The sequence below is a fragment of the Phyllobates terribilis genome, unplaced genomic scaffold (assembly GCF_046119375.1).
Source record: "Phyllobates terribilis strain yellow unplaced genomic scaffold, ASM4611937v1 Scaffold_2__4_contigs__length_985480577, whole genome shotgun sequence".
NCBI classification, from domain to species: Eukaryota; Metazoa; Chordata; class Amphibia; order Anura; family Dendrobatidae; genus Phyllobates; species Phyllobates terribilis.
In genome coordinates, this window is record NW_027362762.1 from 101,758,058 (window position 1) to 101,772,292 (window position 14,235).

The 14,235-nt window shown below is 44.0% G+C and overlaps 1 long non-coding RNA gene across 2 annotated transcripts in view; it reads right to left on the bottom strand.

The window, feature by feature from the left end:
* LOC141249840 (uncharacterized) overlaps nt 1–14,235 on the bottom strand; it is a 36,561-nt gene that overhangs the window by 7,453 nt on the left and 14,873 nt on the right. The window lies entirely within an intron of this gene.

Genomic DNA, 14,235 nt, shown 5'->3' on the forward strand with positions numbered 1-14,235 from the left:
ACTGGGTCCTAAGACTATTGCTGGTTTTTGTTGTAAAAATCTCCCTACAGGTGTGGGTGTCCTAAAGGGGGCGGAGTCTCAAAAGGGGGCAGAGTTTCAAAAGAGCGCAGAGTATAGAAAACCAAAATTGGTTACTGGTTGCGGGTTGGTACCGCCTAAAAATGACAATTTGACCGTTGATAACGGGGTAGCTCCAGTAGAAAGGGTTGACATCAAAGTGGGAGGTGACTTGTTGGTCCACAACACCATGGGGAGTGACACAGACCCCATAGCTGACGGTGACACTACAAAAGTAGAAAGAGCTCAGTCAGGAGGAGCTAGAAGAGGTGAGAAAGTCCCCCTCTCATCGTCGACGCCACAAGGGCCACAAAAAAGTTGCTCCTGTAGATTTTGCTGAAAGGGCAAATAAAGAAAATGCAAGGCTGTGGACCTTTATTCTGAGTTTGGATCCTCTTTTAGAAGAAGAGGAGGTGACGTTGCCAGTAGCAACCTCCGATACAGTACTGAGACAGAAGGATCAGGATCCGACAGCCCTGAAAGAGGAGGCGGCCAGTCATGACCGAGAGCTGGAGCCTATCAGGCAGCAGTATAAGAGTGACATGCAGCAATTAAGGAAAAACATGGAGAACGGGTCCTCAGACCAGCGGAGCCTGGAGTCTGAACGGCAGAAAATAAACCAGGTTGTAAGGAACTTGCAGCGGGAACTGGAAGAAAGCAGCGAGGAAATCAACAAATGGAAAGAAATGTTCCAGAGAAATAAAGAGGAGGTTTCTCAATTGGAGCTTGACAAAGCGGAGTGTGAATATGAGTTGTGTGAGGTGAAAGATCGTTTCTCCCTGGTACAGTTAGAGCTGTACCAAGTGAAGAAAGAGCTGCGTGAATCCAAGAAGGAGTATGTTGAACTCAGTGGGGAACTGCAACAAATTAAGAGAGACTATGAGGATCTCCTCAAGGTTAAGGAAAAACTAGAGGATGATAAAGCGGATGCAGAGCACATGCGCTAAGTGGTTGAGACCACTGTGCAGGACACCCGTGATGAAAATGATGATCTCCACAGAAAGACCCTAGGTCTGAAAGCTCAGGTGAAGGAGCTGAAGACATTCTGTGATGATCTCCAGAGGGCAGAGACGTGCCCTAAGGAAAGAATCTGCAGGATGGAGGAGTCTATAGGAGAAGGGAGGTATGAAGCAAATGCCTATTTGAATAATGCGAGCTTGGGTAATTCGGTGGATGTAAAAGCCGAGATCAGGGAGCTCAAGGAGGCGCTCCAAGCCCATTTGAACCATGAGAAGGTGGACCTGAGGAGAGCTGAGAGAGTGTTAAAAGAAGATAAGTGTGAAATGGAAGTGGTCAAGACGAGAATTCTTGAATTCATAGCTGCGAGTCAGCTCAGGTGAAGCATACAGGGTGAAGAAGCTGAAAGTCAGTTGTCCCTGAAACCTGAGCCAGATGATCATTTGGACACCACTGGTGAGACAGAAACGTCTCGGTACAAGTGTCTCATAGATGTACCCGAAGATTTGAGAGAAGAATGCACCAGAGAGTCAGTGCATGAAGAGTTTAAGAAGGCCGTGGGAGCCTGTAAGGTGTACCCGACCTCAGAAGCTAAACAGCTGGTGGTCCTGTCCACAACCGAAGTCACAGTGAAGAGGGTGGCGATGCTAAGTGACATGCACTGGCGATGTATTCGCACGAAGCGGTTTGTCCGGTTGAAGACGGAACAAGCCATTAGACAACTGGAGCTTATGAGAAAAGCTCAAAGTCTGCGTGACGAGGTCATCCGGGTGCCTCATGCTCTGGTAAGAAAGCTCATTGGGAGAAATGGCCAAGCCATGCAAATGATGGTAAAGAAGTCTGGTGTGATGAAAGTAAACAGTCTACGTGAACGTCAGGACGGGATACCAGATGAAGACGGCATGGTTTCATTCTCCGCTGTAGGAAAGGAAGAAAATCTTGCATATATACACATGCTGATGGAGTACAGAGTGACCTACCTGCGAGAGGTAGAACGGTTGAATCTCGCCAGACTGTGAATGGAAAGACAGCATCGTCTGAGCAGCAGAAGATGGCAACCGTCTATAAATTGTGAGACCAGACAGAGAAAGGGCCCTTCAAATAATAGGACGGCTACAGGAGAAGTTAGAGACCTTTCAAGATGTCCTGAGGATAGTGGCCGTGGGTTTAGAGGTAGTGAGACCTCCAGTAACTCAGGTCTGAGAGGCCCATACAAACGACCCAATAGAGTACGGGACAGCACGAAGTCAGACCTGACCGTAGATACAAGGGCAAGTAAGTCACACTGCTGTATTGACCGCTGGGAGCGGGGGAGGTCTGACAAGGTTACGACTGACCGCTGAGAGCGGGGGAGGTCTGACAAGGTTACTACTCGGAAATGTGACTTGACGAAGTTAGTGACAATGACAGATGGTAGGTCCCTAAGGAATGGGCTAATGTCAATGACTAATGTTCCAGGGGCTGAGCAGCGCAATTGTCAAGTACATGGTCTCTGTGTGAACCGTGGGTAATAATGTGATTGTGTATGTTATGTGTTCAACCCCACAAGTTTGAACAGAGGGGGGGGATATGTAATGCAGTGGCTTGCTGCATTGCTAGAATGTCCAGGGGGCGTGCTCTAGCTGACCATTTACCTCCCCCTCAGGTGACTGATCACGTGACTGTGACATCATCACAGGTCCTGTGTGCACAAAAGGATATATAAACCCTGGTAGTTTTGAAACAGGGAGAGAAAGAGTGGCCTGGTGAGGCCTAGAGAGAGAGGCCTGGTGAAGCCTGGAAGGCAGAGGCTGGATCCCCCTGTGTTTAGGATACCAGTAGCCTTGGAGGGCAAGAGGCCTGGTCCCTGTGTGGGACTCCACTAGCCTGGAAGGCAGAGGCTGGATCCCTCTGTGTTTGAGATACCAGTAGCCTTTGAAGGTACGTGGCCCGGAGGCCCCATCTGGGAAGCCTTAAAGCCACAGCTGTGGCAGAACTGAGCTGACTGAAGCAGCTACGACCCGGCAAAGGTAAAAACGCTGCTTGATGTGGACCTTGATATTGTTACCTTGCTGAAGGCTGTGTCTGGGCATATCTGTCACTGGAAAGGCTCTTGGATATTATATGTGTAACATGTCGGCGAGCCACTGAGATGGACTATGTTATGAGCGGTTTATGATATGTAATAAACTGCTGGACTGTGAATTACCGGAAAAACGTTGCATGTGTGCTTTAATTGACCCGGTGAAGCGAGTACCCCAGAGTGATGAATAGCGCTACCTTACAGTATATATCTATAAATCTTTTCCCATATGATTGTTCCATATCTCACCTGACCCACACCTATAGTCCCGGAGAGCACTCTTCATGAATCAAAAATCTATCACAGTGGATGAGATTAGTGGACGCGCTCTGTTACTTTAGATTTATTTACGTCAAAAGAGAGAAATTTACAACAAGCAGCCGACCTCTTCACTAAGTTGTGATGTGCTGTCATTTATTACCAATGATGACTGCGCCTCCGAAGAGCCTTACCCACGCTCATCACATCATCATAAGAAGTGCAATGGTTTAAATGTCTATGCTAACCTCATCCTAATTACATTTTCATTTTATTTCATAATGGCTTTTCCTGTAGCGGCTTCTTTCTGTTCAGTAGCCGGCAGTAACATATAATAACACACAATGGCCTTGGTTGCCTCTTGATGTCATTTTCACTAACGTAACCATTTCTCTTTAAACTGAAATTCCTGCCAAAATGTATTTATACTAAGATGTAATCAGTATCTGTGTAAAGTGTCCCGAAAAGTAATTATTTTATTGTTCTGGACCAAGACCATGATGCAATTCAATCAACTGGCTCAGATTAAAATGGGGGTCAGACCATTAAGGCTTTACACAGTGTCAGACTGGGGTGCCAAGGGCCCACCAGTAACCAACTCCAGGGCCCCACTTTTCTGCTACATGTTAATATGACATTATCCTCAATCACAGATTTATATAACAATGAACTGGGTAGATTGTTACATGAATAAGATGCTGCCTTTGTTTGTACATAGTGATTCAAGTATATAGTGCCAAGTACTGCTCATATAAGAGGGTGGTGGCCCACCGGAGGATTCTCCTGCTCTCCTGTGGGCCAGTCCAAGCCTGACAGCTTGAGTAGGATGAGAATCGTGATGGGTGCAGCTGTCACATAGAGGTATGTGGCATCATCACTGCAGGGACCTAAATAAAATGGCAGTGCTGGATCGGTTGGAATTGAATGAATATAGTTTTTTTTTATTACATCTTTTTTATAATTATTTCTTGATCTTAACTCTTTTAGGCTTTGCTCACACAGAGTTATTTTGGATCAAATCCCCTCCAAAATCCTCCTGCTTCAAAATTACTTTTCCTAGTAATTTCTATATAAAATCCACTTAAGCTATGTTCACACTGAGGGTTTTTTTCAGGCGTTTTTGAAGCAGAAGCTCCCCAACTCTCCAATCAAAACACAAGATAATTTAACTCCAGACTTTTATAAAAATTTTGCTCCCAAAATTCCTGAAAAAAAAAAACGTATTGTGGACACACCATGAGCTGTTCATCAGAGCGTTTTTTTTGTTGTTGTTTTTTTTACAGTTTTTTCCCTCTGAAGAGGTTTAGAAAAACAACTGGTGGAGAAAAAAGTAATTTTTTTAAACAGATCCTCATGGTATCTGCTGCAAACTGGCACTGATAAATTAAATAACTGGGAAAAAATTGCTGCAGGTGCAGGGAGAAAAAACTCTTCCAAAACTCTTCAAAACTACTTCAGGAAATGAAAAACGACTTAAAAAACTCAATAAAATAGGAAAACATTCTGAAGTGGTTTCTGCTAAAAATAAACAACAACCCTTGGTTCTGTGTGCCTCAAAAAACTCTGTGTGAACAAAGCCTTATTTGTATTATGAAACAAAATAGGATTTGAGAAGTACAAGGTCTCTGTTTCTGCATTTTTAATATGTAGTGGGTCTCATGCAGAAAAAGTTCTACAGTCAATGATGAAATGTCCCAATTCCTAGTCATTTATCACTGTGCAAATGCCAAAGTGTCATGTATTACACTTGGCTGATATGTGTTGAGCATTTTCCGGATTGCACATGATTAAGTTGCACTGGGAGTTGGTGTTATTAGGGATGAGTTCAGCACAGTCCAGCTGTCCGACCTTCCTGTTTACAATAGCGACCACATATTGCTGAGAAATCTGCTTCTCTCCCTCATAAACCAGTGCACAATTTAGCCTGTGTGTTATGATTTGCTTTCTTTTGTGCAGCACCCCCAGGGCACGCTCGCTTATTAAAGGATTGATTGCTAGTCATCTTACACTTGTAAGGTTGTCTATTCAAAACCAAAATAGACATCAGCAATCAAGTTCACGACACTCCATTACAAGCGCTCCTTCTTACAGATGAAACATCATGGGAAAATATCATTCAATGCACAACATGAATATTCCCTTATCAGGACATTATAACATATAGGTCATTCATTCGGTACATTCAGTAAATATCTAACTTAAAGGGGTTCTCTGGGAATAAAAAAAAAAAAATAACTGAAGGAAATGTTATTATACATAAATTCCTAAATACATTTAATTAGCAGGTCACAATCGTTTTGTCTAGGGAGGTAATCACTATAGGATTAAAATAGCCATCACCTCGTTAGACTGGCATAAACCTGTAATAGAATGTTAGGTAAGATACCTGTGAGCATGTGCAGGAGGAAACTCCTTTGCTGTGACCTGAAGTTACTTATATTGTTATACATAAGTTTGAGTGGCCTTGTCTTACATGAGATCTCTGTTATCTCCAGTATTAGATCAGATAGACAGGGTGGACAACAGTGCCAGCAGCCTCTTCTTACCTCAGCACCACTGGTATCTCCAGCATTAGATCAGATAGACAGGGTGGACAGCAATGTGATCAGCCTCTTCTTACCTCAGCACCTTTTGATCTCCTGTATTAAATCAGATAGGATGGACAGCAGCGTGAGCAGTCTCTTCTTACCTCAGTACCTTTTGATCTCCAGTATTAGATCACATATACAGGGTGAATAGCAGTGTGAGCAGCTTTTTCTTAACTCAGCAACCCTGGTATCTCCAGTAGTAGATCAGTTAGACAGGGTGGACAGCAGTGTGAGCAGCCTCTTCTTACCTCAGCACTTTTAGTATATCCAGTATTAGAATAGATAGACAGGGTGGGCAACAGTGTGAGCAGCCTCTTCTTACCTCAGCAGCCCCGGTATCTCCAGTATTAGATCAGATAAACAGGGTGGACAGCAGTGTGAGCAGCCTCTTCTTACCTCAGCAGCCCCAGTATCTCCAGTATTAGATCAGATAAACAGGGTGGACAGCAGTGTGAGCAGCCTCTTCTTACCTCAGCATCCCTGGTATCTCCAGTATTGGATCAGATAGACAGGGTGGACAACAGTATGAGCAGCCTCCTGTTACTTCAGCACTCTTAGTATATCCAGTATTAGATCAGAAAGATAGTGTGGACATCAGTGTGAGCAGCTTCTTCTTACCTCAGCACTCTTAGTATATCCAGTATTGGATCAGATAGACAGGGTGGACAACAGTATGAGCAGCCTCCTGTTACTTCAGCACTCTTAGTATATCCAGTATTAGATCAGAAAGATAGTGTGGACATCAGTGTGAGCAGCTTCTTCTTACCTCAGCACTCTTAGTATATCCAGTATTAGATCAGATAGACATGGTGGGCAGCAGTGCGAGCGACCTCTTCTTACCTCAGCATCCCTGGTATCTCCAGTATTTGATCAAATAGACAGGATGGATGGCAGTGTGAGTGTCCTCCTCTTAACTCTTGTTTGCACTGTTATCTGAACAGCGCTGTTGAGTAACATTAGTTCGAGTGCTGTCCATTTGATGTCAGTTTTTTCAAGGACAGCACTCGGACCAACTAAAAATATGGTTGTGTGAAGTACCCTAATACAGGGCAATATGGAGGCATGGCATGGAGTGCCTATAGCGCTATCAGGGACAGAAAACGCATCTTACTCTTTAAAGGGGTTTCCCAAAATTGATACCATTTATCTACAGTTCAGTTGATAAATGTACGATCACAGGGGCTCCCTGCATTGAATCACTAGAATGGGGTTCATATATCCCTGTTCCATCACTAACTGACTGCAGTGATGAGGAGTTTTAATGGAGCGATGGTAAAGCACTTACCTTGCTGCTCTATTCATTGTCTATGGAAATTAAAGAAGTACCTGTGCACTATACTTTCTACGGCATTTCCATAGACACTAAAAGAAGCAGAGGTGCAAATGCCCGACCTCCATTCCAATCAGACTGGGGCTTTTCAGTGCCTCATTGTTTTAATCGCTGGGGTCCTAGAACTCAGACCACCAACAATCAGTAAATTATCACTAGAGATTAGCAAATTTTTTGAAATTCAAATTCGCTCCATTAGACTAAATTTTCAAAAAATTTGATTTGAGGAGAATCAATTTGAAGCCCTGAAAAACGTGTAATCTCTTTTCCTCACGCACTAATCTTTTTCACTGCTGAGCTGTTACACACTAGCTGTACAGTTTGTTCAGTGCTTTATAACTTTCTTTCCAAGTCTTTACAACTATGTCCTCTCACTATCCAGATTCATCCCAAAATGGCTGCTGCATTCCCTGTCTCTGCTTTTATACAGGCTGTGAAGGTCCCTCTGGAATGGCTATGCTATATCATGTGATGTGATAGCTTCAAGGCATTATGGGAAAGTCTGTCTTTGGTCATGTGATCCTTCTTTGGTTGATGCAATCTTCTGACGTGTAAAATTTCAACATGCATTTTAGGAGATTAGCACAAAGCAAATGGCAGATTGTTCTAATCACCGAATTAAGCAAATTTGATTTGCATCGAATCAATTTGCTCATCTCTAGTTATCACGTATCCTAATTATTGGTAAAACCTATTTAATATAATTTCATATTTAAAATGCTCAATACAAAATAAAATTATTTGCAGCTTTTAGTGGCAGATATTATAATCCATTGAAAAGACTGATATAGTCAGGTGTGACATTCCTTAATCTGGCATCTGACATTTACCCAGCCCAAAGGAAGACTGAGAAGAGAACAAAACAGAAAATTCGAGGCTTGTGACCGAAGACCCTAGCTCAGGGAAGTCAAACTCAAACACACAGAGGGCCAAAATGAAAAACTTAGACAAAGTTTCGGGCCAACCAGTATACAGTATAATGGGCCCCACATAGTCCTCCATACAGAATAATGGGTCCCACATAGTCCTCCATACAGAATAATGAGTCCCACATAGTCCTCCATACAGAATTATGGTCCCACATAGGAATGATGGTTCTGGTGTCGAGGGCCAAATAAAACCACCCTGCGGGCCAAATTTGTCCCACGGGCCGGAGTTTGACATGTGTGCCCTAAGGCAAGGTTCACATCATGTTTGACGTTATGCTCAGTGGCTCTGTCTGGGCTTATGTCCAACCATCTTCCCTGCAAAATGGGATTTGGGCTCATGCACTAACGAGGCAATGGACTATAATAATGCAGATGGAGTCAAAGTGTGCTCTGTCCCACATTATGTTTGTCCATATCAGCTTATTGGAGGCAGGCAGCAAGACGTAGTAGACTACATCTTGCTACCCGCTTTAGCTAGGCATATACAGCTGAAAATGATGTCCAACAGAGCACACTGTGTCTCCATCTGCATTATTATAGTCAATGGTCCTACGTTAACTTTCAACTTGAACGACTGTTCACTTCATATGAGGCAACTGGCTTTACAGTTGCATTCTCTCATTTGAGGGAACAAACTTGGGGGTTACACACTATGGGCACAGTTAAGATATATTTGTAGTAAGAGGTTGGATGAGTGCTCTGATAGTTTTTGTCATAGCACCCCCCTTACAAGAGTAATAAAGGATAGGTGAAGAAGAGGTTCGTATAAAAGTGCAATCTTAATTACTCAGCTATAGCTATTGCTAGAACCCTCCTGTTTGTTTTTTCTATCTTGTGTTTGCGGTCACGTGACCATCTGCCTTTATATTCCAGCTCTGCCCTTCTGGCTGTGCTGGACTTTAGTGTTTGACTGTCTCTCTAGCCAGGTGCTTCTGTGCCTATCTCTGTCAAGTTCGCTTGGTCCTCTTGGACCTCTAGTACTTTTTGTCAGTTTGTCATTTGTGTTCTGCAACAACTTCTGTTTAGGAGGTGTCCCATTTTTGTTCCAGTCCTTAGTTCTTTTAGGTACCCCTCCCTTAATTCTATAGGTCTTCGTTCAGACTAGCCGAGGACTAAGGCGGGTCTGTTCACTAGGAACAGGCAGCCCGCTACATCGTAGGGATTCAGCTTAGTTTTATTGTAGGGACAGCTTTCCCCTATCTTTCCTTAGTACATGTTGCAGATCATAACAGTAAGTCCAGCCCAAAAAACTAAAAGGAAAGAAAGATCAGTATGGTTTCCGTCCAGGATTTGGCTCAACGCCTGCAGGGATTGTCTCTGGAGGTGGCCGAGCTTCAGCAACACGTGAGTAGCTGTTCCAGAGCGCATTTTGTCGAACCCAAGGTAGGACTGCTGATGCTTTTTATGGTAAACAGAAGATTTTTTTTCCTTTAAAAATGCTTGTTTGTTATATTTTTGTTTGAGACCAAGATCCTCTGGGAATGAATCACAGCGCATTGGTTTTATTATGTCACTTTTGCGCAATGAACCACAGGGGTGGGCCTTTTATCTCCAGCCTAATGATCCGTGTTTAAGGTCTGTTGAAGAATTTTTTTCTGCTATGGGGCTATTATATGACGATCCTGATCGAATCTCATCTGCTGAATCTGAACTTAGAGTTTGAATCAGGGGTCAGATGATGTTGAAATTTATTGCACACACTTCAGGAGATGGGCTTCAGAAGTTAAGTGGAATGATCCGGCATTGAGATGTTTATTTCTTGCTGGTCTGAGTGAAAGGGTTAAGGATTTGCTAATTGTATTCCCTGCACCTGAGACACTGCAGGAAGCTATGTAGTTAGCTGTTCGTATAGACAGGAGACTGAGGTGCAGGCTCAATGAGATAAAGACTCCTGTAATGTCAGGTCCTAGTTCCCAGAAAATCTGCTTTGACGGCGGGGAACCGATGGAGGTTGGGGCGATGTCACTCCGCTCTCAAGAAACAGATCGGAGATTCGCCGAGGGATTGTGTCTTTATTGTGGTAAAGCTGACCATTTGTCAGTATTGTGAGCGTCGTTTAAGTAAAGAAAAAAAAAAGGTCAGTTACGCCCGTATAGCTTGTTTACGCTCTGCAGGAGTGTTTCTTTCTGGGAGTTCTACTCTGCAGGGAGATTTGATTGAATTTCAGGTATTTGTGGATTGTGGTTCAACACTTAATATGATTGATAAAGGGTTTTTGGAAAACCTTAAATTGAAATCCAAACCTTTGTCATCACCTATTTCTGTGGTTGCAATTGATAACACTCCTTTGAAATGTATTACTCACAAGACTGCTGCATTTCCCCTCACTATCAATGGAGTTCACCAAGAAATTTTGAACTTGGTTGTTTTGGATAATTTGCCCTCTCCAGTTGTTCTAGGATTGCCGTGGTTAAGACTGCACAATCCTTTATTGGACTGGTCTACTAATGTGATTAAGTCTTGGAGTCCGAAGTGCTATGATAAATGTTGTAATTGTCGCATTGCGGCTGTGGAAAAAGGGGAAATCAAGATTTTTGGAGGGTTTTTTCGGAGGAGGAGTCACAAGTTTTACCTCCTCATAGGGATTATGATTGAGCCATTGAGTTTGTTCCGGATGCTACTCTTCCCAAAAGTCGCTTGTTTAATCTGACTATCCCTGAAAGAAAGGCCCTGGAGGAGTACATACAGACTAGCCTGGCTGCTGGTCACATTAGACCTTCTAAGTCGCCTGTGGCAGTTGGATTCTTCTTTGTTAAAAAAAAGGAAGGCGGTTTACGTCCATGTCTGGATTTTCGTGAAATTAATAAGATTACCGTACGCAATTCCTACCCATTGCCATTAATTCCTGACTTGTTTAGCCAGTTAGTGGGAGCCAAGTGGTTCTCCAAAATTGATCTCCGGGGGGCATACAATTTGATACGTGTGAAGGAGGGTGATGAATGGAAAACTGCTTTTAACACTCCAGTAGGTCATTTTGAGAATCTGGTGATGCCTGTTGGTCTTTCCAATGAACCTGCATTTTTTCAGAACCTTATTAATGACATCCTGAGACCTTTGATTGGTAAGAATGTGGTTGCGTATTTGGATGACATTTTGATTTATTCACCAGATCTAGAGTCCCATTGGCAGAGTGTACGTGAAGTTTTGCAGTTATTGAGTGATAATTCACTCTTTGCTAAGCTGGAGAAATGTGAGTTCGCTGTGCAGAAAATGTGTTTTTTGGGCTACATTGTCTCCAGCGAGGGCTTCGAGATGGACCCTGTGAGGGTTCAGACTGTGCAGGAATGGCCTAGGCCTATTGGTTTGAAATCTATACAGAGGTTTTTGGGTTTTGCCAATTATTACAGGAAATTCATTAAGAATTTTTCTGTAATTGTTTAACCTCAAACCGATCTCACCAGGAAAGGTGCGAATACGGCCCAGTGGACCACTGAGGCCATTGAAGCGTTTGAGTATTTCAAAGAGAGGTTCAGTTCTGCCCCTATCCTTATGCAGCCTGCTGAGACCAAGCCTTTTTTCGTCGAGGTCGATGCTTCATCGGTGGGGGTCGGAGCAGTTTTGTCTCAGGAGAACAAGGGTGGAGTACATCCTTGTGCCTTCTTTTCGAAAAAATTTCGGAAACCGAACTGAATTATGATGCTGGATATCGGGAGTTGCTGGCTATTAAACTTGCGTTTGAACATTGGCGTCATTTTTTGGAAGGCGCTAGATTTCCTATTCAGGTTTTCACAGATCATAAGAATTTGATCTATCTGGATGCTGCCAAGCGCTTGAATGCCCGTCAAGCTAGGTGGGCATTTTTTTTTTCTCGGTTTCATTTTTCTGTTACCTATATCCCTGGTACTAAGAATGTTAAAGCCGATGCTTTATCTCGCAGCTTCTCTCCTACGGTCGGTGCCGAGGAGGAGGAGAGCATTTTACAGAAAGGAGTTGTGGTGGCGGCTTTGGACTCCGTTTTGGAGAATGGGATTCTGAATGCTCAAGATGATGCTCCATCTAACACTCCCCATGGGAGGTTGTTCGTGCCTAGAGCCTTTAGGAGAGATTTGTTTGTGGAGTGTCATGAGTCTCGGTTGGCAGGTCATCCAGGAGTTTCTGAGACTAAGAGACTTGTCAGTCGCAGTTTTTGGTGGCCTGGATGGCAGAAGGAAGTCGTCAAGTGGGTACGTCAGTGTACTGTGTGTGCTAGGTCAAAGGCTTCACATACTCCTGCTGCAGGGTTGCTTTGACCTCTGGAGGTTCCTAGTGCACCTTGGACGCATCTCACTATGGATTTTATTACTGATCTTCCTGTGTCCGAGGGTTTTACTGTCATCTGGGTGGTCGTGGACCGTAAGTAAGATGTGTCATTTGGTTCCATTCATTAAGTTGCCCTGCGCCAAGACACTCGCTAAGGCGTTTGTTAAGGAGATTGTCAAGCTCCATGGCGTTCCCACGGATATTGTTTCTGATAGAGGACCTCAGTTTGTGGCTCGCTTTTCGCGTGCTTTTTGTGACAGGTTGGGAGTCCATTTGTCATTTTCGTCTGGTTATCATCCTGAGTCGAATGGACAGACTGAAAGAAAGAACCAGGATGTTGAACAGTTTTTGCGTTGTTTTGTGGCGGACAATCAAGAGGTGTGGTCTGAGTTTCTGCCTCTCGCAGAATTTGCTCTTAACAATCATACATCCTCCTCGGCTGGGTGTTCTCCTTTTTTTTGTTGTACTGGGAGACATCCGTCTTTTGGTTTGTACTCCAAATTGGGGTCGGCGGTGCCGGAGGAGGAGAATTTTTCCGGTGATTTGGAGAGAGTTTGGACTAATGTACATTGTAAGCTTCAAGAGGCTAACAAGAAGTCCAAGAAGTATTTTGACAGGAAACGTAAAGAGGTTTTGTTTACTGTGGTTAACATGGTTTGGTTGTCCTCGAAGAACCTGCGGTTGAGGATTCCCTCTAAAAAACTGGGTCCTAAGTTTGTGGGTCCTTTTAAAGCGCTTCAGGTTGTTAACCCGTCTGCTGTTAGGTTGGATGTCTCTACTTCCTGGAAGATTAATCCTGTGTTTCATGTTTCCTAGTTGAAAAAGGCTGACGTATCTGATAGGGACGCCACTGTCACAGTTCCTCCTGTGGTGGAAGACAGCGAATATGAAATTTCTCGTATCTTGAATTCTAGATGGCATAGAGGGAGATTACAGTATCTTGTCTCCTGGAACGGTTTCGGTTCCGAAAACAACTCCTGGGTAAAGACGGATGATGTCTCTGCTCCTAGGCTTATTAAAGCTTTCCACAGGAGGTTTCCGGATAGGCCTGGCCCTGGAGGATCCGCATAAAAGAGGGGGTACTGTTAGAACCCTCCTGTTTGTTTTTTCTATCTCTTGTTTGCGGTCACGTGACCATCTGCCTTTATATTCCAGCTCCGCCCTTCTGGCTGTGCTGGACTTCAGTGTTTGACTGTCTCTCTAGCCAGGTGCTTCTGTGCCTTTCTCTGTCAAGTTCGCTTGGTCCTCTTGGACCTCTAGTACTTTTTGTCAGTTTGTCTTTTGTGTTCTGCAACAACTTCTGTTTAGGAGGTGTCCCATTTTTGTTCCAGTCCTTAGTTCTTTTAGGGACCCCTCCCTTAATTCTATAGGTCTTCGTTCAGACTAGCCGAGGACTAAGGCGGGTCTGTTCACTAGGAACAGGCAGCCCGCTACATCGTAGGGATTCAGCTTAGTCTTACTGTAGGGACAGCTTTCCCCTATCTTTCCTTAGTACATGTTGCAGATCATAACAGCTATGCTGGATGATACCTGCCTGGGTAAGCTAGGTATGTAGCACCCTGAGGATTCGGCTGCTACAGGGGTATTGCACCTCAACCCAGAGGTGTGATATTCCACTCCCGGGTAAGGAAGGAGTGTGGAACTGAGCTCAGTAGGCTGCATGCACTACACACATCCCATTTCCGAGGAACAGACCAACGGTACTCCCACTTAGAAATGTGCAGGTACGACCGAGTCTGTTCCTGGCTGGAGTGGGAGGGGGGTGGTACATCCCAAGTAGTGTAGGGGCAGATAGGGGGAGCAGCCTGGGTAAAG